This window comes from Heliangelus exortis, chromosome 18 (assembly GCF_036169615.1).
Source record: "Heliangelus exortis chromosome 18, bHelExo1.hap1, whole genome shotgun sequence".
Lineage (NCBI taxonomy): Eukaryota > Metazoa > Chordata > Aves > Apodiformes > Trochilidae > Heliangelus > Heliangelus exortis.
Window position 1 is genome coordinate 10614661 of NC_092439.1, and position 27124 is coordinate 10641784.

At 36.0% G+C, this 27124-nt stretch overlaps 2 long non-coding RNA genes across 2 annotated transcripts in view; one reads left to right on the top strand and one right to left on the bottom strand.

The window, feature by feature from the left end:
- LOC139804653 (uncharacterized) overlaps window positions 1-27124 on the top strand; it is a 125497-nt gene that overhangs the window by 86438 nt on the left and 11935 nt on the right. Inside the window, exon 4 of the long non-coding RNA XR_011729477.1 lies at window positions 25274-25410. This is a non-coding gene — a long non-coding RNA (uncharacterized lncRNA). The remainder of the gene's footprint in view (window positions 1-25273; window positions 25411-27124) is intronic.
- LOC139804652 (uncharacterized) overlaps window positions 16057-27124 on the bottom strand; it is a 116373-nt gene continuing 105305 nt past the window's right edge. The window contains exons 5-6 of the long non-coding RNA XR_011729476.1: window positions 23089-23168; window positions 16057-16178 (exon numbers count right to left, since the gene is read on the bottom strand). This is a non-coding gene — a long non-coding RNA (uncharacterized lncRNA). The remainder of the gene's footprint in view (window positions 16179-23088; window positions 23169-27124) is intronic.

The window sequence follows — 27124 nt, forward strand, 5'->3', positions numbered from 1 at the left end:
CTCAATTTAGGTTGGTGAAAGGAAATTAAAAGGATGATTTGAAAACCACAAACACTGGGATGAAATATTGCAGATACTGAACAATAACTGTCCACAGTAAATTGTTCACTGGAGTATCTGTATTAGGTGATGTTTGTAGTCTCTACATGTAGGATGATGGAAAACACAGATTATGGCAGTGAAAGTAGAACAACAATGGAGTATGATTCTTTGTTTCCATTTTTCAAAGGCTTTTTTCCTTCTTTTAGATAAGGTTTAGGAAATTGTTAGAGACATGCTGGTGGGAACCCAAGGAAAAGCATGCACACTGTATCAATGGTGCAGTTCTTATCCCAAGAGCTGTGTTGGTGGGTATGGGAATAGTCTGCTTTCAATGTGAGCTGTTGCAATGAGATAGCATTGAGAAACAAGGGCAGAGAACAGCACAGGTTTAGTCAAGGGAACTAAGGGCTTTATCCAGCAATAATGTGTGTAGGGACAGACAATGTAACACTAGATTTGGTTTAACAACAAAGAACTGTAAAAGGGATTGATAGTAAGGGACTCACAGAAAAGCTGAATGTATCTGCATAGTGAACTATTTTTTAAAAAAGGTATTTAAGTGATAGATTTACAACTTTAAAAGACAGTATTTAAAGTTATCTATAATAGAAATTATTTTGGATTAGGGCTATTTACTTGAGTCCTTTACATAGTAAGTCCCTTCCAACCCAAACCCTTCTGTGATTCTATGATTCTGGCCAAAATCACTGGAAAATCACTGAAAAAATATTCACCTCTGTCTCCCATTCTGTATATGCCTGTTTGGGCTAGATATTCATTGGAGCTACTTGGGCTCAAAATGAGCAAATGTCTTTATGAAATCTATATGGTAACAGGGTAAATATTGCTACAATGTGTGTATGCTGGCTTTCCTTCAGAAGGAAATAGCATTTCTGTTGTCTGTATAGCAGCTGTCATGAGCAATGAAACTTAAAATAAGCTTTGTAAATCCTCAATATGCCACTGCTGGCATACTTGGCCAGAGGTGTTACTGATCAAATGATCCTGTGTGCTGCTGGGGGAAAGATGACTGAGTACAAAATTCAGCATGGATCTGTCTTTTGCCCTTGTGTCTCGAGGCACAGATGCCTTTTCTAGCACATGCAGATATTCTGTCAAGACAGGTGAAAGTCAGTTAGAAATGTAGGTAACTTTTCACGCTTAATATTTGGTAGTTGCTAGATAGAACTTTTTGAAGATGCCAGCCAAAAGCATCTCTGACTAAAAGAGATCATATGAATGGATGCTTAGGTTAGAATTGTGTCAGTTGCTGTTGCATAGTTAGTGAAGTTTTCTGTTGAAGTGAGGGAGTTGTGTAGCTAACCTCTGCACTATGTGGACCTGTCTCTGAGCTTAAAATACCAAATTATATCTTATGGTTTTGTGACCTGCATGACTTCCATTAGGGAGTGAATAGAAGCATCTAAACACACTGCAATACTCTTAAATGGAAAGATGCCCTTAGGAATCACTCCTGTTGTGTATGAAAGTACAATTATGTGGTTAACATTTTGAAATGTAGAGTGAATGGCTGCCACTCTGTCTTTTCTTTTAGATTAATATTGTATAAAATGCTAGCCACATTGTCAGTCTCCAGAACAGAGCATTTTGCACTGCTGATGTTCCAGAATAATGAATAATCTGGCATCTTTCTGACCTGAAAATAGCCCCTATGCATGTCTTCAACCAGATTGCTAAGTTACTAGAAGATTGTTTCATATATTAGGTAAGTTACTTAAAAATAAGAAATAGAAAGTTTCTGAAGGTTCATTCCAAATTTAAAAGGTAAAGATCAGAAAATTTTGTAAGGTAAGTGCAACTAAGGAAACTGGGTTTGCCTGCATTTGCTCAGCACAATCGAAGTGAGTGGATTAAGTTTTTCACGCTGACTTGTATGCGTTTTTAAGGTGCTCCTTATAGAGGCATTCTGTTAATTCCCAGGGAACAGGGAGACTACATGGTACGTGTCTACAATTCCACAGTTTCTTGTTGGATATTCACTGCTCATCTGCAGGCAGCGGACAGGCTAAATAAAATTAATGAGGGAAAATGTTTTTTGGTTGGGGAAAGGGAGGGTTAGAGGCAAGATTAGGGTGAGTAGAGACTTCTTAACAACATATTTTCATTTATTTCACTGTGATATCTTTTTTTTTTTTTTAACTGCATACACTTCAAAGATAATGCAAAACTGGAATTACAAATATCGCAGCTTTGTAGAGAATGTATTGCAAGATTCTTAAATAATTAAATTATGCAAGTTCTTAAAATGGAGTGTAATTAGCCATTAATGAGCAAAATCTGTTGCTGTGGAGAGTTTATATATGCCATGCAGACTGTCCTTATGTTTTAGAGGATTTGGTGTAATTTCTAAATGCATATGTGTGGTAAAAATTAACTGTTGTATATCTTGTAAGATAATCACTAGATTAGGTAGTGAGTTACATAGCGTATCAAATATTAAATTTTAGCACAACAAATTATAGATTTGTTAATGACTCAGTGCTCTTTTTCATTTCAATGAAAAGTTTATTTTAGAAGCATGATAATAAAATGTTTGATGCTAACAGGGATTAATAAATTGAAAAATTATAGGCCTGGCATGTGAAGATGACATTTTTTTCACTCATAAATTCACAGTTCAAATTAAGATGACACAAGACTTTTATGGAAGTTATTGTCATCTAATGACAATTGAATAGATATACAAATACATTATCCTGCATCTTCTTCTTCTTGGGCTAACTCTGAATAGCAGAGGCTATTTTCTTAATTGGTACTAGCAACTAGCATGCTCTTTGTGGTGTGTAAGCATAAAGGGTAAGGAATGAATGGAGTGTGATGCCCTGAGAGGAGGTGAAGGCAGAAGCACATTTGAGTTTCTGCACAGAAACTTCAACTAAATTCCCTAGTAAACTCCCTAGTAAATTCCCTAGTTAAGCAGATGTCTCTCTAGAATCAATGAACAACTCTCACCCCCCAAAATCTTTAGGGTTATGTACCTTGCAGGATTAAGTCAAGCAAGAATGGAAACTTTTCAATTATTTTTAACAACAATCTCTAATAAGCAGCAACAAAATAGGAATAGGATCATACATTGTAAGGGAAACACTTGTTTTCCTAATGTTGGCACTTCTGCGAAAATACAATTTATTATAGCTAAATAAATACTATGTATTTAAAGCTGTGTAACCCGAGTAAATTGTAGGAGCTTGCCCCACAAGCCAGTCATTGAATGTTCTGCGGAATACAGTGCTGCTTTTGGTGATCTAACTTCAGAATATTGCAAAGGTAGAGATTTTTAAACTGATGTTCTATGTTTTCTTACTTTTTACCCTTTTTTTTTTGTATTGTCAGTGGGTCAAATTCTTTTCCTAGTGAAGTGCTCAACCTTTGCTTTAGTTGCTCATAGTTAGTTACATAGTAGTTCCAGAACTGAAATTCTACTCTTAAGATAACATCATTAAATCTTTGCAAGAACTCTCCTGACCCTTTAGTGAAATACACAGAATATACTGGAAAAGCACAGATACTTCACATTCAGATGACTTTGCTTGATCTAATCGTATGCTCTCTTTATAGCACTCTAGGTCATGACTAAATCTCAGTGATGTATGGCCATTTATTCTTCTGACTTTATATTGAAATTGGGGTAACAATAGGACCTAGTGCACAGCAAATGTGTCTCATTAGAGGGAAAGGAGGGAAAAAAAAAAAAAAAAAAAGGTGAATTTTTTTCCTGTGTTCCTTTTTCCTCAAATACAGGAAATTAAACTTAAACCTAAAACTTTTTAAAAAAATTATTATTTGGTTGGTTGGTTAGTAATTTTGGGGTTTTTCCATCTGTGAGGGTTAAACATTTGCAGAGGTTGCCTGGAAAGGCTGTAGAGTCTCTGTCCTTGGTGATGTTTGAAACCCAATTGGACATGACCCTGCTATAGCTTACTCTGCTCTGAGCATGATGGTATAGAAGTGCCTTCCAACCTCAACTGTTCTCAGTTTCTCCAGTTAGAATGAACATCTGCCAGATTAGTGGAAATAGAAGTAGTTAGGGATTGAATGTTTAAAAATGCAGACATAAGTTCAGCTTTGTCAATGAAGAATTAAAAATAATACTTGGCTTTTCATAACTCCAAAATATCCTTGGTGATAAATGCTCACCAGGCATGCTGTGAGTGGTTCACTCACTTCAACCTAAGTAAAAAAAAATAAGGAAAAATTAAAAAACACAATGAAGAAGAACATGGAAACTTCCATGGTGGAAGGAATTAACATTTCAAAAATAAGTTTTAGACCAAACAGTAAAGAGATTATTTGAAACATACAAATTATGTAGCAAATTATCTGACTGGTTCAGGAAAGTTCAGAAATTACACAAATAGGAGATAAGCAATGAAATGAAAGGCAAAAAACACATGTTCATGAAAAGACTGTTGTTTCAGTCAATGAGTAATGCACTTTGGAAAAGAGAGGCTCAGGATGTAAGATGTTTTTTGTGTTCCATTTTCCTGTAAGATTGTATAAATAGGCACAGGTCTGATTTGTGAGTATAGAACAGTCCTCAGTGTGTATCACACTTCCTAACTTCCCTAATCTTGCTCATGCAGGAACATAGTGCTGTAAGAGAGGCTGAAAGTCTCCCTGCACTAGGGGACATTTGTATTTTGTTAGGATGTGCTACCAAGTCCATCCTTCCCCTAAGAATCTCAGATTTCATTTGAAGGATGAAAAAAGAGGGTGGCCATACATTTGCTGAATAAGTGTCTTCTTTGTACAGTGGAGCTAAAACTGCTGGGTTGAATGCAAGTTTTTCTTGCATTTATTGTTGCTTCAAACATAGTTAAGTAACACAGAATAACAAATGGAATTATTTTCAATATGTTCCTGAAAAAAAAATATTGCTAGTTAATCAATTAACAGTTTTAAAGTTTTTCCTGAGGCTCCAATGGAAGTCACAGTAAAAATTCAAAATATTATCATGCAAGTATTTAGTAATGATTGTAACTTGAATAGAAACTCTTTGTACTCTTATAAACTGGTACATTATCAGTTTTCTTGGCAGTGTTTGCACACACTGTAAAATGAGTTTTTTTTAACTTTATGTTAAAGTAGTAGCAAAAATACATATGGTTACTTTCACTGCTGAAGATGTGCTGCTGTATGTTGATCATCCTTTAGTGCATTTTGAATGATAGTTAGTCTGTGGGGACCCGTGAAGACCTCCAATTAATTATTACTGGAGAACATGAAATCATAAACAAAATTCCTTGTAATAAATTTTTAAAATGAGATTGCATGTTTTATTTACGGTACTGGTCCATTTTGGGGCTTTAAATCTATGAACAAAAACAAACATGCTTTTTATGAAACTGAAATAAAAAATATCAATAGTATTTCTTTCTTATCAAAGTAGGACACAATATATGTACTGGACTTCTAAATAACTGCAGGGAGAAAGGCAAAAAGAAGAAAAGGTTTACTTTTCTCTAATTCACAGAAAGTGGTTGAGAAAATATATAAACAATACAGAAAACAGCAAATGCTTCCAATCATTAAGGCAGCTGATATGGTGGAATTATTTTATAGAAAGTGTTTATTAAAAACAGAGCTATTAACTTAGATTTCTCATAATTATCACATATCTTTACAGCAGAAATTGATTTTAGTTTGGACAGAGGAGCAGTAATGCTGAGGATATGGCAGTAGTTTCAAATACTTTTGGAGTCAAAATCCTGCTACAAACAGCTCAAGGTTCTTTTTGTCCTATAGGGATCATAGCTCAAAGTACAAAAAAGAAGGAAATACGATCAGATAATAAAATAAGAGTGATAATCACCCAAATCTTCCACTAGAGTCTCATTTATCTTTTTTTTTTCTGTTCTCACTCTTGTGCCTTTTTAGATCAAAGGTTCAACCCATCTGGAAAATGTAAGGTACAGAATAGATATGCTGCAGTTTAATGGACAAATATTAATAGATTAGATTGAGGGCTTATTTGCATTGAAATGTGTGGAAATCCTATAATCTGCTTTGTTCTCACCCTTGAAAATCTCTTTCTACCTCCTACTACAAACAATAGGCCTTCTTTCCCATGTTTAATGAAGACAATTTACTTTTCTCTTTACCGTCTTCTTAACTTCAACTTTCATCAAGTAGCCTCCACCTTCATGGGATGTGGATAATTCACAAATGGCTGTGGGATTCGTGTGATAACATCATGATAAAATGTGTTTTAATAAAAAAAACTTTATCAGAGTGGTAAGTGTCAGCTGGATCCTGCAGACATTTTGGGGAGCTGAGTCTAGATCTGTCATCAGTTCTTGCAACATTGAAACTTCTGGTCCAAGTGGACCCAGTAGTTTTTCTTCAAAGGATTGTTTGGGCTCCCCTCCTTATGCCATCAATTTTTGCACTAGCAGATAGACAGCTATGTCCATGACCTATATTCCTGCCTCTCTCTTTATTCATATGGAATTATAAAGTTTTAGCGAAGTGTCAGGGCAATGCTGTGTTTCAGTTGAGGTTTCTTAAATACTTAAATTCCTTTAATCTCCCTGTGATACATTTCTGTCTGATTTATACAATTCTTTCATCCTCATTAGAAAAGACATCATCAAATCACTTTTCCAGTTTCCCATAACTTTCTTATGGGTGTTACCTTAATCTCAGGGACCTCTGACTACCTGATACGTTTGGCCTCTTAGTTCCTGGATCACAAACCAGTAGGAGAGCACAGTGCAGAAATTAATAATACTTATGCCATCATCTCTGATGATGGTGTAAGCATTGCTGGAACCTCCCCCTGAGAAATCATTAGTGATCAGTGCAAATCACTTCCTTTTTCTCCATCTCATGATTTTACTTTTTGATCCTGGGACAGAACAGGAGTGGGCTACATGCAACTTTATTACTATATGGTTGTACCAGGTTTGACAGTGGTCAGTCATCCTTTTTCATGCTTGTTAAAGATGTTTATATTTCTAGTCTTAAGCAATATTGCTCAGATCACAGCCTTGGAAGTTCCAGGCAATTTTTTGAGAAAGTGAAACAAAAGAACTAACTCAGAATCTGAAGAGGGAACTATCAGGAAGCCAATTTTATCAATTTTTAGACCTTTAATACACAGAAATTCAAATGTCCATTCAGGAAAAAAGCCAGCTACAATGCTTTTATCTCTGGGCCTGAAAAGTAGGGCTTTGATATACTCACTTTCCGTTTACTCTGGTTTTTGTTAACAAAGAGGTTTTAGCATAGGATTGCTAGTGCAGCTGTAGAAAGGTACACATCCAGATGAATAAAAAAAGTCTGTTCCATGTGGAAAGAGGGATAGAACATATTATTAACTCCTAAGGCATTTAGGAACTACATAAGCTGTGGAAAAATAGATTATGCTAAAGGATCAAGAAAAGCAAAACATACTTGCAGAACTATAGAACAGTGCTGCATGAAGTTATCAGTCACTATCTAAGCACAGAGTTCCTGGTTACCATTTGTGTGACAGTATATGGAAGGTTTTCCGAGGTCTTGGCCAACACAAGATTTCTCTCAAAAATTTTGAATTCATACTAAGATTCCATGAGTGGTGTAGAATAGATGAGAGGATCCATGTAAGAGGAAGTTGTAGTGAATTTAAGCCTGAACATCATAATTAGGATAATCATTACCTAGGTAGATTATTAGGTAGAATTTGATTATATATTAGGAATAAATTCCATACTGAGTTGTGAGATGCTGGTGTGGGGTTACCAGGCAAGCTGCAGCTTCCCCACCCCTGGAAGTATTCAAGGCCAGGCTGGATGGAGCTTTGAGCAACCTGGTCTAGTGAGAGGTATCCCTGCTCATGACTGAGTCATTGTGATCTTTAAGGTCCCTTCCAACCCAAACCATTCTATGATTCAATGATTCTACAATTTCATTATCATCTTACAGAACTTCAGTTGTCTAAAGGTTTTCTCATAAACTACTCTTATGGGCTACGTTTATGGCTGAGAGAGCAGAAATAGGCACCTACAGACAGGTAATACTTCCAGCTGTGTTTGACAACTACTTTAGGGATAAATTATCCACTGGGTGAATCTGGACAATTGAAATATAAAACTAATACTTTCATGTCTAAAGATACTCCAGATGGTTGTCGAAGGTGTATATAATCACATATTTATTTGGAAGTGACAGAAGAGAGAATTTGGACTCCATATCCTTGAAGATTTTAAAAAGCTGACGGGATGGTGCAATCAGATTTATCTTTGAACTTAACCCTCCCTTGAGCAGGTGATTAGACTACATGGCCTCCATAGGGCTTTCCTAACCTCAATAATTTTACAGTTCAATGAATTCTAGCCTGGTGCTTAATTTCCATTCTTTCTTTGATAATTAAAAAATCTAAGAGTTAAGTAATATACCTGCAGGCTGTCTTCTGTGTTATTGCTTTGAAAAGTTTAAAGTTACCCTATTCACAATGAATAATTGTTTTTGTTATTTCCTTCTATCATATGCTTGTGTGCTGAATTTTAAGAAAGATGTGCTGGAAAATGACTGAGATAAAGCCAGAGGGTTTTATAGGGTCACTTGCTGAATAATCTCCTCACCTTATACTCTATCAGTTTTTTTAAGAAATCTAGAATTTGAAAATCCTAGTGGAAAATTTTTGAAAGATCAGTAAAGTAGTACTGTTCTTGTTGGATAAAAGTATTTTTGTTGCAAATAGAGCATCACAGTTTTAGACAGCAACTAGACAGTGACAGATGCTCTTTGTTATTTCCCCACTACCTTTCCAGGGGAAGATGAAGAAGGGAATAAGGGAGAGAGACATTAAGGCTAGAAATAAAAATTTGAGTAGGTTTAATGAGGTAGTAACAGCCAATTACAGATTATATACAGATACATAAATATGGAGCTTGCCCTCCTCAGTTGGTAATGACTTCCCAACCAGAACAGTCCCCCACTGGATCTGGCAGCAGATGGGGGTGCCCAAGCCCAGGGTCTCAGTGGCACTTCACAACAGTCTTAGAGCAACCAAGGTCCTACCTGGGAAGGCAGAAGGCAACCTGTCCTGGTGAATGGTGTTCTTCTCCAGTGAGGAGACAAGGAGGAAGAGCAGCAGGAGGGCCTTACACCAGCCAGACAGGTCCCCAGAGGTCTCTCTTGGGAGTCATACACTGATTTTTTTCTCTTAACCTTAGCTGATATTTCTGTTGCACCCATCTACAATGGCTTCTCTCAACTCACTTGGTGATTAACCTTTTTTGTAATCTTGTTATTGTTATCCACAATCCACCACTGTAATTTCACTTCCATGTTCCTCTCTTTGCCCAGACTGCTTCTCCCATCCTTAAAGTCTATCCTTTCTCATTCCCTTCCCTTCTTCCCATCTCTGCTATTCAAAGTCTAAAAATATCATATCTCTATTCTCACAAGCTCCCAAGAGCTGATAAATCAGCTCTGATGGATGATACATCAAGTATTAACTGTTTATTATTTTTAATGGCTAATAAATCTTGTATGTGTGCTATACACTGGTGGTACTAAACATCACATGAGACTTCTCAGGAAAGAACCTTTCAGGTCAGCATTTTCTAATTTACTAGCTAAAGATGAATCTCTCTCTGGTCGTAGTTGCAGCACCAATAAAACCCTAGATAAGCAAACAGAAGTGCATAAGGAAGAATTATAATACACACATATGAGTTTTGATAAAGTGGCTTAGATCAGGCTGAGAAGTTGTACAACATTATTAGCATCTGAAGAGGACTCGTACACTGAAGCATAGTTATATAGTGTGTGCAAGAAACAACACGAACAGCAGCCATGCCATGGACTGCCCACCCAGGTGGTCAGTCAGTCCCTCAGACTCTCAATATCACAGAAAAGTGGGCAGCCAAAACCAAGGAGCAAGTGGCTATTCCTTGCACTCTTATTAAAACTTTTACAGAAGTATGTTTCAGAACCCTTCAAATAATTCAACTCAAGCCTAATCATCTAGAGTTTTGCTACGGAGAGTAAAGATTCTGTCATGTCCAAAGTTCAAAAGTTTTGAAAAACATCAATGTAAGAAATCTACTTTTTCTTTGTAAGTTTCTGATATGTTTCCAAAATTTATATTCCAAATAATTATTACTAAAAAGCTTTTACAGCTAATTTTAAACAAATGTTTTTCATTTATGGCTTCAAATGGTGGGAGAAATAATAAGATGGAAAAAATATTCTCTTGCAATAAACATTTGTTTTATAAAAGTAAACAAATAAAATATTCCTGAAGTACTTAGCCATCAGTATTTGAAGGCCTGTGGCAGCATCTGAAAGACAAAAAAAGAGAAATAATTGATTAGTGGATTTTGTTTGATCTGCTCAGGGATCAAAGGGACAAACACTGTCTACAGGGATGAAAGGGTGGAGAACTACTATCCATACTGCCTCGGTTATCTGGTTATTCATATGCTCTGGCTGTATGTTAGAGCTGCCTGTACCTGACCCTCTGTCATGCATGTGGGCAAGGGGAAAGTAGATATATTTTGCTACAATTCTGAAATGTTTCTAATTAATCAGACATAAAAAATGTAATTGAAAGTCTGTAAGATGAAATACTGAATGCCCTTTTTTTTGTGAGCAGTATTGATTTTAATTGTTAATGACATAATTGTGGCTCTGATTGTTTTGTTTTTTTTTTTAAATAATGAATGTGTTTAATTTCAAGTACTGGAATGTACTGAGTACCTAAACCACCTAAATGCCTCTTAATCTGGTGTGGTAGTAATGCATCTAACTCTTGTATGTGATCTGCTTCAGTTCTGCTTACTCCTAAATTCTAAATTTCAAGGATAAATTTCTAAATGTGTAGGATTTGGTTTTGAGACACCCTAATACACCATAGAGAACTACATACCTATTTTATATAGTGTATGTTAATACAACATTTATCTCTTTTATTTTTTCTGTAGTTTTAAGTATTGAAAGGTGACAATACCATCTTTCCAGAATCTTCTCTTCTCCAGGCTACAGAAGCCCAACCTTCTCAGCCTTTCCTTATAGCAGAGGTGTTCCATCCCTCTGATCATTTTTGTTGCTCTCCTCTCAACACACTTTAACCAGTCCATATCTTTCTTGTACTGGGGACCTTACAACTGAACACAGTACTCCAGGTAGGGTCTCATGAGAGAAGTACATGGGGAAAAATCACCCTTCTCATCCTTCTAGCCACACTTCTTTTGATGCCTATGAAGATATGACTGGTTTTCTGGTCCATGAATGCACATTTGCCAGTTGATATTCAGTTTTTCATCCATGAGTACCCCTAAGTCCTTCTGTGCAGGGCTGGTCTCAGTCCATTCACACACACACCCCCCTACCAGTCTGTACTGATAATGGTGATTGCCTCAACGCAGGTGCAGGACCTTGCACTTGACCTTATTGAACTTGATGAGACTTATGCAGGCCTACTTCTCAAGCCTGACAAAGATTCCTGTGGATGGCATCCCTTCCCTGAAGTGTATGAACTGCACCACTCACATTGGTGTCATCAGCAAACTTGGTAGGGGATGCATGCAATCCCACTATCTATGTCATTAATAAAAATATTTAACAGTATCAGTCCTGATACAGACCCCGGATCAGCATCACATAGTGCTGATCTCCATTTGGACAGTGAGCCACTGGCTGCATATTCAGCCTGGAACAGGATTGTTCTGGCACATGGAGAGGGTGAAACAAAGCAGAGACAAGTCACAAGTTGTGGAGGAGGCATTACATATTTTCATGGCAGTGATGGAGTGTAGCCTCAACTTATGAAACTGATTTTCAAAGTACAGCTTAATATGTTTAAGTTCTGAGCCCCAGCTCCAGGCTGTATGAATGAAGGATTTACCCAGCTGTTCTACAGCCATTTCATTACTCTTCTGTGTCAGAACGGTAACTTGAGAAGAATAGAAACATTTGTATGTATTCCATATGTGTTTTCATCCATGTGTTCACATGTACATACACAAAGGATGCTCCATTTTTATCTTTTGTTCATTCACATTTCTCAATAATAGTTTATTTTATTATTCATATACTGAAAACTCACGAGATATTCTTTTGTCCTTTTCTCTTGTCTTATATTTGGAGTACTGGCTCCCTCAATTTTGATTTTCAGGTCTTCTTTTTTTTTAGTAATTCCAAGTAATTCTGCTAGAGTTTCAAGTTTACCCATGCTGAAATAAAGACCTTCCCAAACGAGATCATTACATTAGCCTCAGCATGAACGTAGTACACATTTGTTTTAAAAAAGACATAGCATAATTGTTCCTTTCAAAAAACACTAATTTCAGAGAGATATAGACTTTCATTCTACAGCAGGGATTGCTTTGTAACTCATTACAGAACTCTTAATATTTTCAACAGTAATTTATTCCAGAACTGCTTGTTTATCTGGTCATTAAATGAAACAGTATTGGCCAGATACGTCAGCCCAGGTTAGGCAGAGGCCAGGTCTTAGAGCCTGTTGTAAAGATGGAGGCCAGAAAACACACTTGAACAGATACTTTGTTCTGCATTTAACATTTCAGTTGCAACACCACTTCTTTCAGCATAGTCCTATCTGAATCATATGATAAAGCCCGTTTCAAATGGTGATGTTGTCCAGTTAAGTAAATGTGGTAACCAGCTTCTACAGTTGCTTTACAGTTGAATTTTTAGGATACATCACCAAATCCATGCCAGTCATTTAGTGCCTTTCTTAATATTTAAGCCAGAGAGTGGAGCCTGAAACTGTGAGAATAAGGATAGTCATTCCTACTCACTGAGCACTAACCTGTCTGCTCTGAGATCTCTATGGGTATCTTGCCCAAAGGCTGAGTAGAGAGAATTGGAAAGAGGTCAGTCAGCCATATGTCATATACAGATCATATCTGGACAATCTCCATAGATGTCGTGAAGTGTAAGTAAGGACTAATGCATTCAAATGCATCTTAATTAGGATTCTCCAAAATGTGTAATCCTCACCCATTATAATACCTCACCACGTTACTGGTTGTTTTCATTTACAGGTCATTGGAAACAGTTTGCACTTTCTCCATATTGAATGAGATCATGAGGCTGATGAGAGGTTTTATGATAGTCTGATTTTGATTTCATCACAATGCCTGTCTTCTCTTTCAGAGTTGTGGGTTGGTTTTTTTTTTTATTTTGGGGGTTTGTTTTGTTTTGTTTTCTTTTTTTAGGAAACTGAGGTATCCTCTTTCCTCCTTGATGAAAGACTTGAGGCTTTGTGAAAAATGTTTTTTTTATTCCTTCTTACACAAATCCTTACTTGTTGAGCCATGAGCCAAAAAACTACTCTTGACATGTGTTCTCCATTGGATCTGCTTATTCTGCACAGAATCTGCCTCAACAGCTGTATAATGTAGATTGCCATATCTTCTCATAAATCTCTGGTAGCTGGAAGTCAGAAGTCCTTGATGACACTGGATCAGAACAGCTTTCAGATCAGAACAGATCTCCTCAAAAACTTTACCTATTTCTCCTGATCACAGACAAATAGAGTAATACTTAAAGGTCTTGTAAAAAAAGTATTAATAGCTTCTCTCAGCATATGCAGATTTTGCCAAATACTCTTCTTTTATTAATTTCTCATGCAGTGCTAGTAGTAGTCTCTAAGGCCTTTAAGTGTGGCTGTATTCTTTTGTTCTTACAGAGGAATGAACTCACAAAATTCACTTTATTCATTGAAATGTGAATTGGAAAATGTATGTGAGAACACAAGTACTGATTCAATAACAAGGACCATGGGTTGATCACAACACGAGTGTTGTTTTGTTTTTCCCATCCCTAAATTATCTGCTGTACAGTTAGCTAGAAAAAATAAAAAATAAAGAAAATTTAAGGACATGGAATGTGTCCAGTGGAAGGTGACCAAGATAGTGAAACTTCTCAAAGGCAAGACTTATGAGGAGTAGCTGAAGTCACTTGGTTTCTTCAGCTTAGAGAAGGCTGAGGGGTGACCTCATCACAGTCAACAAATTCCTCAAGAGAGGTAATGGAGAGGGTGGAGTTGATTTCCTCTCTCTGGTGACCTGTAAGTGGATACAAGGTAATGGTATGAAGCTGCACCAGGGAAACTTCAGACTGGACTTTACAAAACGGGTCTGCACTGAAGGAGTGATCAAAGTTCAAGGACTCTATAGACAATGCTCTTAGTTATATGGTTTAATTTTAGGCAGCTCTTTAAAGAGGACAGAAATGGACTCAATGGTCTTTATGAACCCCTTCTAACTAGAGATATTCTATGAAGTTTTGGCAAAAAATAAGTAAACACATCACAGATTATCTCTGCGTAATCATTTGTTCCAGATCTACTTATGCTAGATGTATGTTCTGCAAGCATGTAAATGTGTATCAGTCACCTACAGAGTGCTTAATTTCTTCTCATATGTACATGTAATGTCCACTTTCAAAAAATACCTTTAGTATTCTTACATATCTTAATTTCCACTTAATTGAGTTCACAGAGAAAAGGAGGTTCAGTAACATCTAATAGAAATTAAAATCTGTCCAGTAAAACATCTTTATCTGGGTGGAGCATAATTTACTGTAAAGGGAACAAGATTTGAAGTACTTTTACTCAGGAGACTGTTCCTTCTCCTAGTGGGAAGTTTTATTTTGAATTTTGCTGTGTTTGCCTTCTCTCAACCTTTCAAAAGTCAAGTAGCATGCCTTAGATTTGGTCTGTGAAGATTTGAGTCGATGGAGAAAACATCTGTAAGTTTGGAAGCAAGTCATAAGGGGATAACATGAGATGTGAAAAAGATAAACTATCCAACTCCAGTAAAAATCTCATAGGAAGGATTTGAAAAAAAAATAGATAAACTATTATTTGTTTGATTCAGGTAGCTGATATCTGGTTTTCCAAACCAAAATATTTTAATATTCAGATAAAATTCATATATTAGAATGATAGACAACTACTCATATTGTAGTCAAAAGCAGTATGTTACATTTTAGTACGTGTTTTGTACATTACTTATTTTTGTTTTATAGTAATATTGTCTTTTATTATGCAAACCCATGAGACCTGGGAAGCTATAAGGCATGGTCTTTACCATTCTTTAATTAAGGACAAAAATAGAACACCTCATCTGAAGTGGAAGGTCCCTACGCATAACAGCCCTCTAAATTATTTGTTACTGGTCAGGAAAAAAAAGTAACTGCTCTGCACTCTTGACCCTTCATTGGTAGTTTACTGCGTAAGTTGTTTGTTCACTTAAAATATTTATGCAAAGGATAGGCATAGAATATGGACTGAACAGAAATTTTGTGATTCAATAAGGGAATTCTTGCTTCAAAGTTTTTATGAAATGAGAAAAGATCGGATTTATTTCATCCTTTCAACCAATCTCTAGCTCTCCTTAACCACCTTCCCCTGTAAGATGTGATCACCACGTATCACACTGCATCTTCATCCTGTGTTGACTCTGTGTGGGTAGCCCTAATGCTAAGCCTCTGCTGATACACAGGGGAATATTCTATTTTATTTAACATTCACATGCCTTCTACTGTAGCTTGTTAAGCTCCACCTGCAAACTTTTGATCTGGAGCTATAAACATCCAGAGGAATACCTAGAGAATTAAATAATAAAATTCATTGCACTTCTTTATTTGTTTATTTATTTTGTGTATGTGTAGAACCCCAAAACTACTGCAGAGGGAAAGAGAAATGCAATGTGATGATCTTACCAGTATATGAGAATCCATTTTCAGCATAGTGCCTTTGAAAGAACTGTACCTTCACCATAGATTTTAAATCTATCTTATGTCTGGCCCCTGCTTTGGACACAGCTTGGAGGTGCACAGGAAGAGTAAGTGTGGTGCAGAATAAAAAGGTATAAAAAGAAGGTTGCTTAAAGATTGAATGGTGCATTTCAACATTTTCAACAAAGTACGTACTAAGTCATTTTATATATTAGGAAGTGAAGATGCTTTGTAGACAGTTTTATATCTTATGTAACTTCTTTACTGGTAATGAATCTTTTCAGCTCTTACATGCTTCTCTGTATAATCCACTTCTCAGGTTGCTGAAAGTTGAGATTCTTCTCCTTGAAAACATCTTCTTTTAAACCCATTCAACTTCAATAATTCCCTCTTAAATAAAAGCTGATTTTGGCCATCTGTAAAGTGCAAGACTGAGTAAGGTTATCATTGCATACAGCTTTTGCAATGTGCAAAAATTAAAGCTTAAAATACTTTTCCTTAAATTTTAAAATTTTAAATTTTTTAATAGGTACATGATAAAAGATGTAGCAAGGGACCTTGAAAGCACAATGAGCACAGCATTTTATATTATTTTGAGAGTCTAGAGAAAACTCTAAATGCATATCAATTATAATTGAACCCATTTTCATTTGTTACCTTGCTATAGTTTTATTGTTAGCATCATATCCTAAAGTCTTTCTTCTATCTGTCTGCTGGTTTTCCAGCTTTATTTCTTTTCACTTTTTGATGTCATCTGGCACAGAGCATAGGGAAATACTACCATGTTTGTGTCATTAAGCAAATAATGCACATTTTCAGCAATTGTGTTTTGATAGACATATTTTAATAGGAAAATTTGGAAATATTATGCTGCATGAAACATCTGAATGTTGATTTCATCAAACTTCTATGACACTGTAAAACCCAGGGAACTTTCAGTGCTGAAGAAAAATGAGAAATGTCTCTCAAGAACACTAGCAAATTACATGATTTTTTTTAAAGATTTATTTTTATTTATTCATCACAGTACATTTCAGTCCAAAAGTACAGCTTTACATCTGTAATCCTATCTTTTTTATCCTGGCAATTTATTAATAGTGTGAAATTGTGGACACAATTCTCTCTGGGTGAAAAATTGCACTAACTGAAGAGTAGGTTTGAAAATCAAGCTTCTATATCCATTGATTACTATAGAGCACGTTGTGGTATAATAGGTGAGAACAAACCATGGTTATAAAGATCAAGTCTATTGTAGGTACAAAAGCCTATTTTATGTACATTAAAGAGCCTTGATTATTTAAAGGCATTTGTGCTGTTGGTTATCTTACACAGGTTATTTACACTGTTGATTAAATTGCTTGCAAAGCAGTCAGATTTCCATATGCAAGTAGTCTAACAGAAATATTATGCAGCCAGCAATTTGCCAGTTGTCTGTTGACAAAGACAGAGCGTAAGCCACTTACTACTGTTTTTATACAATGAATCATTTTTGTAAAAATGGAGCAGTCTAATGAAAATTCAAATGTATTGCTTTTCCAGATTCAAACAGAAATCCAAGCACTTCATATACTCTGCAAATAAGCCTCATTTGCCACAGTGTATCAACTAAGAAGTAATTTCAGTTCTACATGCAGATTTTAAATAAAATTCTCCAACTTTAAACAGGTAGTTTCATTTTACTTCTGTAAACAGGTACTTTCAAAACATTTAGACATCTGTATATAATACTGGTTAAACTGTTTGTTCTAAAACATAAATAGGTATCTCAGTGTTTGAGTTACCACCTGATGTCTTTCTCATTTAAGGGGAAAACATAAAAAAATAATTGGGATAACTCGAGTCAGGAACAATGTTTACACAAGATGTCAGCATCTTTTATTGTGTCTTAATTGTCAGACTACTTAGAGGGGAATTCTGGGTAGACTGGCTCTGCAGGAGGGGTGAAATGCCTGAAAGTTACCAGCTGCTTTGCTCAGGGTTTCACCAGGAGTTCTGTGCTAAGATAAAATACTCCAGAGCAGTGCCCGTGTGAAGGATGGTGTCTCGGGACTAGAAACAAAGTATAAAATGATTAAATTGTGCCATGTTCAATAAATAATGATTTGTCAATAAGTAATATACTGTTTATGGGGTAGAAGAATTTAACCATAAATGAACATGGCTAGAATATGCAGAGAGGCTGAAAGATGCTTGAATTCAGACTGTCCTGAGAAAAATCAGACATGAGTCAAAAGTGGAATGTTCCACCAACACTCATGAGTCCCACTTTCAATGAGTCAGTCCAAATGATTACCTGAACATTCATTTTGTGTTTCATCTTGATTTGGAAAAAAATAAAATCCTCCTAATGAGGTTTCAGAAAGCAAAACCCTGACTTCCTCAGCTCATTTTCCATTATAAAAATATAGCATGAAAACTGGTCATGTATAGTGTAAACAGGTGAATATAAATTTGTAACTAGTAAACCAGGAAGCCAGGCACGCGACAAAGAAGTGAAAACATTTTGAAAAGATATTAGACATTCAACAACTTCTTAATTGCAAAGCAATGCTTTTATCAGTACAGAACAAAAGCTTTTCAGCTAATATTCCTGAATTATTTTTAGTATCTATCCTGTGATATTGCATGAGTCTTTTCCATGGCCTTAAGAGTGATTGTTTTAAATAAGTTGTTTTAAGTTCTATAGCCCAAATAATTGGTTCTATATTTTGAGGTAGTATATGGGGTTAAAAATTATCTTGGCAAGAGAATACAAAGAAAGTGCTGTTTGGCTTATATCCCAGGGATGTGCAGTGGATTCAACAGGGAAAGATGCAATGGCAACAGCTTCTAGAACATCAAAAGTGTTAGCATCAGAAACAGCAGCATGAGCAGGCTGTGCCGATGGTGCTTCTTTCTTGCTTTGCCATTAGAAAGTTGCCACGTGCCAACAGTTATCACAAAGTGGAATCCAAATTATCATAGTTATTTCCAGTCCTGAGTTTCAGGAAGGAGACTGGATCACATCCTTCTGGTCTGTAGGTCAGGGTCTCAGACATCTTGCATCAAAACAGCAGCAGGGACTTTGGTAGAATATCAAAAGTTAATGCCAGCTAGAGATCTGAACTCATGCTCTGTGGTGATCTCCTCTAGCACCCTCCAAAGACACAAACTAGATCCTCTTTCAGCCACAATCAAAAACCAGCATGGTAACAGCTGTAAGAGGCTAAGAAGAAAGAAAAGGCATGTACTTGGCTACATCTTCTAGGATGAGAGCTAAAATAGTTAGGATACATCCTCTTCCTGTGTAAAGATTTATTTAAAAGTGATAACTATCTTGGTTGTAATTTTTTTTGAAAAATAAAGTTGCCTAGAATGTTGAGGAAGGTGGCTGCAATTAAAAAAAAAAAAAATTATTTCTTAACATTGCTTATATCTTCCCTTGAGATTCTTGAGAAAATTATCTTGCATTAATGATTTTGGAAAAAAATAATAATGCCATTCTTTTGCTATTCTTGAAAACTTCGGTTAAATATGTCTTAAAAGTAAAGTAGTTTTTTTATAAACTTTTATGACTAATGTTAACCTACAGGATGCATAGGAAAAAAGTATAAAGACATAATCAAGATACTGCATTTTAACTAGATATCTCACAGTAGACTATACAGTTTAGTTTGCAGCAAACTAAAAATAGGTAATATGCTTTAGCTCTTTAACTCTTAGTTAATGCATGCTAACTCAGCAAGGCAAAAAACCTACATCTTTGAGCCTTGTGTCTTTTTGCATGTAAGTACTATCACCAGTGGAATTATGTTGTGATTAGACTGATTCTTTTCAGTGAACATTCTAAGCTGTAGAAGAAGTCAATCAGTGAACAGAATTCTTCATATATATTTAGTATGCTCTCATGTAGTCAAATATATCTTGATATTTTGGCCCCAATTACACCAGTGGAACCTAATAAGAAAACAGTGCTCTAAAAAGATAAAAAGTAGTATTTTTAGAAATAGGAAGATTTGCACTTTTTTGATGGTACTACTTAGTTAATTTTCCTAGTGATGATCTTTTTCCATTAATAGGATTATATTACTCCTACATAACCCAAAAGCCCAAGATTTTTGTCATAAGTGAAGGATGAATCAATAAATCAGCTAAAATCATAACCTTGCTGGGTGACAGATCTGCCTGTGATAGTGTCTCTGGCAGTAACCTGTAATGTAGTCAGTGGTTGTAGATGAGGCTTTAAAATCAACAAATGTGAAACCCTGAAATATCAGCAAAGTCAAATTATTTTTATAATTTCTCTAAATGTCATTCGAATCATATACTTTGTATGGCTAAAAAGAACTATTCTGACTCCGTGTATTTATGTACATTTATAAAATGTATATAAATTGTACAAAATGTGTAGCATTTATAGAACCTTTTAGTGTATATTAATTTTCAGTCAGAACTGATAACTCAAGATGCAGTTAAAATGCATTGGCAGTATTCTTGTTACTGATGCCTTGGTACTTGGATGTTTTCTGGCTTCTTCACATGTGCACCAATGCATGCATGTGTGCATGGCCAGCCATTATCTGCATGAGATATGATCTTCACCTACTGCTGAACGTAGGCAATGCCAATTCTTTTTTTCTTCCCAGTGTTCTTGCCTTCAAAGGGCCAGGGGGGAGGGGAAGTCCTACAGACATGTTTGCAAACCTCTTTGTGACTATATTTTGTCAAATACCTGTAAGATTAATGCAGTAATAAGGAGGTGAAATTTTTTATTTGGACTGGTAGCCTCCTATTTTAAGCCACTTGTAATTCTAAAATTTCCAAATCTTTCTGCAGGGGCTAGCTGCAAAGCTGTCATTCTGAAAACAGTGTTTTTGTATTCAATGCCCCTGCAATTTCACATATTAGTAAATGAAAAAAGAGAGGGGAGATATAATAAGGCTTAGGCTCGTATTAAAGTCTGTCCCCAACAAAAGTCTTTTAGCATTTAAAAGAAAATGCAACAATAATAGAGGAATAAATTAAAATATTGTGGTGCAACAGCACCTCTCAAAAACTTTTCACAGTCACTTTATTGAAGTTCAGCACAGATTCAATACAAAGGGTTCCCTTGCCCTTTTCCAGATGAATTAGCCTTTCACATGGATTTGGAGAGTGGGAATGGGGGCAGGGCAGGTAGCACACAACAACAGCAGGAAAAACATAAGAAAGATCCTATTCATAAGCACTGGTGACTGGAGAAAGTGAGACTTCAGTGTTTGATGGGGTTTTGGTTTAGAATTCAAGAGAAAACTAAGCAGATCCTGACATACATTGTAACCTGGACACTTTTTTGGAACTGCACTAAGTAGATGCAGAAATTGAAGTCACTCATTGCTAACACAATTATAGAAGATTTAATATGAGAGATTATATATTTGTATAGACTTCATAATTTCATCATCTAACTTAATTTTTCCTGTTACTTCCACAAGGAATATGGTACATTCAGACAGTCCCACTTAGAAAAAAGTCAAGAAATCATTCCTGGCTGACCTTTTTCTTACCTACTCTAAAGACAGGAGAATTTGACGCAAATATCACATTTGCACTAACCAAATCAACACTAAATGCTCTGTGAAGTGGATTGAATGTGTTTTTGTAGCTGAATACAGCTTTCTTTGAGTTACTTTTTGGGGAACATTGCCTTTGGCTAGTCTGAGTACAAGTCTTGAGGTTTGCCAGGGTATTTTGTGATTCTGAAGTTCTCTCTGAAGACAGTGTCTAGCCTGTGTCCACCTTTAAGTAAACAGAAAATAAAAAAAACAGGACACACTACATTAAAACTGTGAATGTGGCCCACCTCTGAAACAGCCTTTCTGCGATGCTTGAAATATGAATACGACTTTAACAAGATAGCTATTTTACTTCCTCAAAAATGTGAGTAATAGTAACTGACTTTACAAAGAAAAAAGTCTGTAAAGCTGTTTTAGCCTCAAAACTGACCTCAGACAGAGTGATACTTTGTGATTACATATTCACTACATTACACTGATTCCTCTAGTGCTGTATCAGAAGTGGCATTCAAGAACTAGAGGTACAGAAACATAAATGTTAAGCAGCATTCCTCTTCAGTAGTGGTGACTCCAGATTGGCAGATACCTGTCCAGGCCATCAACACATCCCTGGATGTGTTCAGGGCCAGGTGGGACAGGACTTTCACAGGATCTAATTATTAAAATTAGGTATTATTATAATTATTAAAATAGTTAGCATGACATTGATTTAATACATATTTCTGTGGATAGATAGTTCAACTTCAGAGCACATTTCTCAGAGCTGTTGTTTAGTCCTTTCAAAGAGGATGAGTACTGAATATTTTGTCAAACACTGAGTTCTGCAGCTCATTTATTGAAAGTATAAAAAGACAAAGCATCTGCATTACATCAGGAAATGCATACAATCTTTATTAATGGCAGTTTGGCCATCTGAACCTGAGTAGGAAGAAGCTGGGACCCCAATGGAGCAATACGGGTTTGAACTATAGTTACAGAAATACAGGACACTTTGAGACCAGAAGAAATCTTAATCCAAATCAGTGAGCAGAAGCAGGCTCACATGCACCTGAATTATCTATCTTTGTTGTTTGATTAGTCTTTTCTTAAAAATGTTTGGTCAAGAATGATTCTACCTTGTTACTAAGTAACCCATTCCAGCATTATACAGCCCTGAAATGTTTTCAAATGTAGTTCAATTAATATAGCTAGGGAATCTATTTCTATTTGAAATAGATGGCAAGGCAAGTCTTGGAGTCTCAAATGATTCTACAAAAAAATAGTGTCATTTGTTGTTTGTGGTTTATTTTCTTGAGTTAAAAGTAAACATGGCTTTAAAGCAAATTTTTGTGAATGATTTTCATTCCATGCAATTCTGTATTATTATACCATAACAAAAATTTTATAACTTCTTACAACTTCTTTTTATCTGTTCCTAGTCAATGTTACCATGAACTACTCTTTAAAGAATATCTAGTAAGATAAAGCAGCAACAGTGTCTCATCTGTTGCATCAGTGGCAGATTGTTGTAGGCAGTAATGCTTGTTAGGTTAAGCAATGGGAATGATAGATCTGTAGGCTCAAGGGGGTTAATGTTGACAATGAGCAATTATTATTTTTGACAAGAATACCAAAGGGTTTCAAGATGACTCTTCTAACTGGAAACAGATTATGACTTGAGTTTTATTACTAACTGTCAAGCATAGCTGTCAAGTATATAAAAGTGTGATATAAAGGAAGATAATTTTATTATAGTAAGAGACAAAGCAGAGATCGAATGATGACCTTTTTTGTGGGTTTTTTTTTCACTTACCCACAGGAAGAAGGAGGCAGAGTCCTCAGCATCTTAAAAAGGAAAATAGGGGAAGAAAACATCCGGGAGAAGACACTTTCCTATAGATAAAAAAATGAAAGCAAAAAGCACAATATGATTTTAATGAAGTCAACATATGTGGATTTCTGTGGGTACTGGTGTGTGACTTCCGTGTCTTTCTTGTAGATATAATGTAATAGTATGGGGGTGGGACAGTGTGCCTCAACAACCTTACAGGGAGTAGTTCTAAATGGTAATCATAGCTACAAATGATTTATTTTTTTTTTCTTTGGTGTTTAGCCAAGATATTTTCACCTCTGGCCTGCTGGTATGTGTTGTAATCATCTTGATCTTATAGATGCTGTTCTTTGTCAGAGCTATTATACAGACTATACCTCTCTGATGAAAGAAATAATTTTTCATAGAATGACTAGGCTTGGAATAGACCTTAAATATCATCTAGTTGAGGTTATATTTTTGCTTTTGCATTCAGCAGGAACTTCACTAGAGTGCCATAACTTTTCAAATATGATGGACAGTGGCTTTGCAACCTCATCTGCCAGTACTTTCAAGGGCCATGGGTGAATCCCATCAGGTTACATGGACTTGCTCAGCTTCAGATCATTTAGATGGTCTAAAACCTGCTCTTCGTCTACAGTGGGGGGAGATCTTCCTTTTCCCAGTCCCTGTCTTTGGCTTCTGTAACCAGAGGCAGCTCCACCTCTCATTTGCTTTATGTGTGGCTGTGACAATAGCTGGTAAATTTTGGTTTTGCTGAGAAGTGATAACCAGGGCTCAAAGTGGTTCTTTGGCTCTTTATCTAACACATTCACGGAAGCACCAAAGGCAGTTCTGATCAAAACACTTGACCTGAATAACCTAGAATGTCATGCAGGTTTAAATCTAGAACCAAAGTTCACTGCTGACCTTAGCTGTAGAATGGGGGTCAAGTAGATTCACACATTGTTAAAATAGCTTTTGCAGATATTACAAGTCAAAATCAAACCTCGCTGGTTTGCTACTTGCTTAACTTATGTTTACATGGAAAGGGAGGTCATCTACACTGTTCGTTGGGTGATTTGTTCAATTAGAAGATGCATGAAGTCAGGAATGTACAGCATAACATAAACTAGATACAATGATTAAATTTATTGTTCCATTGTGCTGATACCTTTTGTTTCTGTTCCATTACTCTCCTGGGGACTTCAAATCTCAACCTTTCTTTTCTTGGGTTTTTTTAATCTGGTAGATTTTTTTGGTTGGTTGTTTTTTGTGGTTTGTTTGTTTGTCTTGTTTTTTTATTTTTGGGGTTTTTTGGTGTTGTTAAGTTTGTTTCTTTTTTGTTTCTTGGCTTGGTCTTTTTGTTGTTTTTTGATTTGGTTTGAAATGTTTTGTTGTTTTGGGTTTTTTGTTTGTTTATTTGTTTTGCTTTGCTTTGGTTTTTCTTTCTTATTAGGACCATTATAGTAGTCTCTATGAGACCTCTATGTCCAGGGAACTGTAGCTGCCAAGAATATAAATTGAACCTGTTGCACTATATTCAAAAAGTTCAGTGTGAGAGGAATGTCAGGAGGTACATTGCCTGATTTAACTGAGATTATATGTGAAAGTTTTCATGAACTGTGCAAAAAAGCCCTGCTTTTATAGCAAGGTCAAATAATAAATGGTCCTTGCATGCTAGTTTCCACATCTGGTCCTTCCTTACTAAGGATGCTCAGCACCATCCTCTTAAAACCTGTAACTCATAATTGCTTTTGCATAAGCATCTTCTCTGGTGGCTCAATTGAAGTGTACTCTGCAGTCTGGAATGTGTAGGATAACCATATCTTCAACTGCAGGCAGTATTTAAAAATCCATTTCAGAGGGCTTCAACATTTATAGCAGGTAACAGTGTTTCTAAACAAGAAAGCTAGAGGCAAGAAGCTGTCTGTTGCTTATTGACCTGCAATGAAGAATCTTTTTCAGTATGGAAGACACTCAAGTATCTTCAGTGCTTCTTAGACACCATAATGATTATTTTGCAGGTCTCAAAGACATCAGTGATCACCTGCTTGGAAGTTTCTGGTTGAAAAAATCCTAAACGATATTTTAAAGTTTTTCCACCTCTAGTCATGTAGATCATATTCCTGATATGCAGAACAGGCTTCCAGTGTCTCCATGTCATCTTTTTCATTTTTTTTTTTAGGACTATGCAGAGGGCTGTCTGTATGTTTCATTTGTGCACAGAGGAAAACAAAGACTAGACTGAGGGGATTCAGAAGAGTACAGTCTCACATCAGATGAGGGCAGAATCACGGGATCATCTGTCTCTACCTTACGCAGGTAAGTGGAGAAAGAACTTCTTCTGCAGTTCCTGGGAAAAATGATGTATTTCATTCTGTATTTGGAGACTGGAAGATATATAAGGCTTTCAGATCAGGCAGGCTCTGGAGAATCTTATTATAGGTGATTCTGAATTCCAGATTATGTTAAAGATCCTTTAAGAAGGCACCACACTTGGTAAAACAATAAAAGAAATTCCCATGTTTGACCTCTTGGTTTTTTTTGCCCTTGTACACATAATGAAAAAATGGTAGAACATTAGATAAATTCCTTAGATTTTGGAACAATAACATTTCCTGTCTCTTTGTCTCAGCACACATCCATATGCGTGTGCACAGGCAGACACACAGACAAATGCATACATAGCTGTTTGTCTATATATAATCTGAGGCGGAAGCTCATGTATAGTGGCAGTTCTGGGAATAATTAAGAAAAGGATACTGTATGCTCCAGCAGACGGAATACATCTTTTTCATTTAAAGCATTTTTTTTTCCTTTACCACCAACTTGCTGCAATTAGGAGGTTGTTGGAGAGATATCAATTGAGATTTGGGAACTATTTTCTGGAAATGTTTTGAATTAAAATGTAATTGGTAGCTTTCTTTGATAACTATTTTATTGTTGGGTACAGCTAAATGGAAATCAACCACAAAGGGAACTCAATTTTGTTATTAATTTTAACTTGATTTCACAAATGATTTACATATAGGATATTTTCCCTATTTGTTCTGTACCGTTCTTGAACTCCTATTAGCAGCACTTAGACTTATGTAGTGTTGTTTTCCCATTTGTTTGTTCTTTTGAAACACTCTGCGTTATCTCAAGTGTGGGTACCAGCAAAATGGTGAAGAAGAACTGAGCTGACCAAAGTGAAAATTCCTGCAGTTTATGAAAAACTGTGGAATTAGGGGTTCTTAGGACTACTGTTTTTACCCGAGGCATTTTTGAGTGTTGTAGTCAAAGGAAAGTAGACCCACAGGCAAATATATGATTGCAACAAAACAAATTTTGGTAAGATCAAATTACATAGTAATGTAAAAGTAATGTGAAAAGTAAAGGGTCACATGCACAGTCAAGCTACCCCAGTTAAACATGTTACCAGGAGGCCATCAACTGAACCATGGCCATGAGTGATCTCTAAGAAAATGTAAATGTGATCTAATTCAGCATACCATATGAAAAAGGTGAAAAGATACTTGTAAATAAGTATTAGAAAGGTTAATGAATAATTTTATGGAGGGAAGATGGGGTACAAAAATCACAGCAGAGATCTAATTTTACTAACAATGAATGCCAAATAACCTGGGCATGCAGGACCCAAGCCAAAGCACACTTGACCGAGTCCAATTGGATCTATGGACTTTGGACCATGCCCATGGAATGTAAGAGAAAACAGCCATTTGGGCAGGCCAGAATCCTTACAAGGGAGACATAGTTGATATTTGTCTGGAATTAATTAAGACAGTCATTAGTATCAGACAAAGGCAGGTATATAAGGATTTGCTCATTCTGGAAACACAAATATTGAAAGGTTTTTTTTCTTGAAAATCGAGTTAACAGGCAAAAGTACAATAGGGGTTTCTTTGAGTGTTTGCAGCTGCAATATAGTACTACTTAGCAGCAAAGAGAAGGATAACATCTTGCTAAATGACAGTATGGGAGCCTAGCAACTCCCCTGTTCTGACTGATTTAGGAGTAAAATGGAATTCACTTA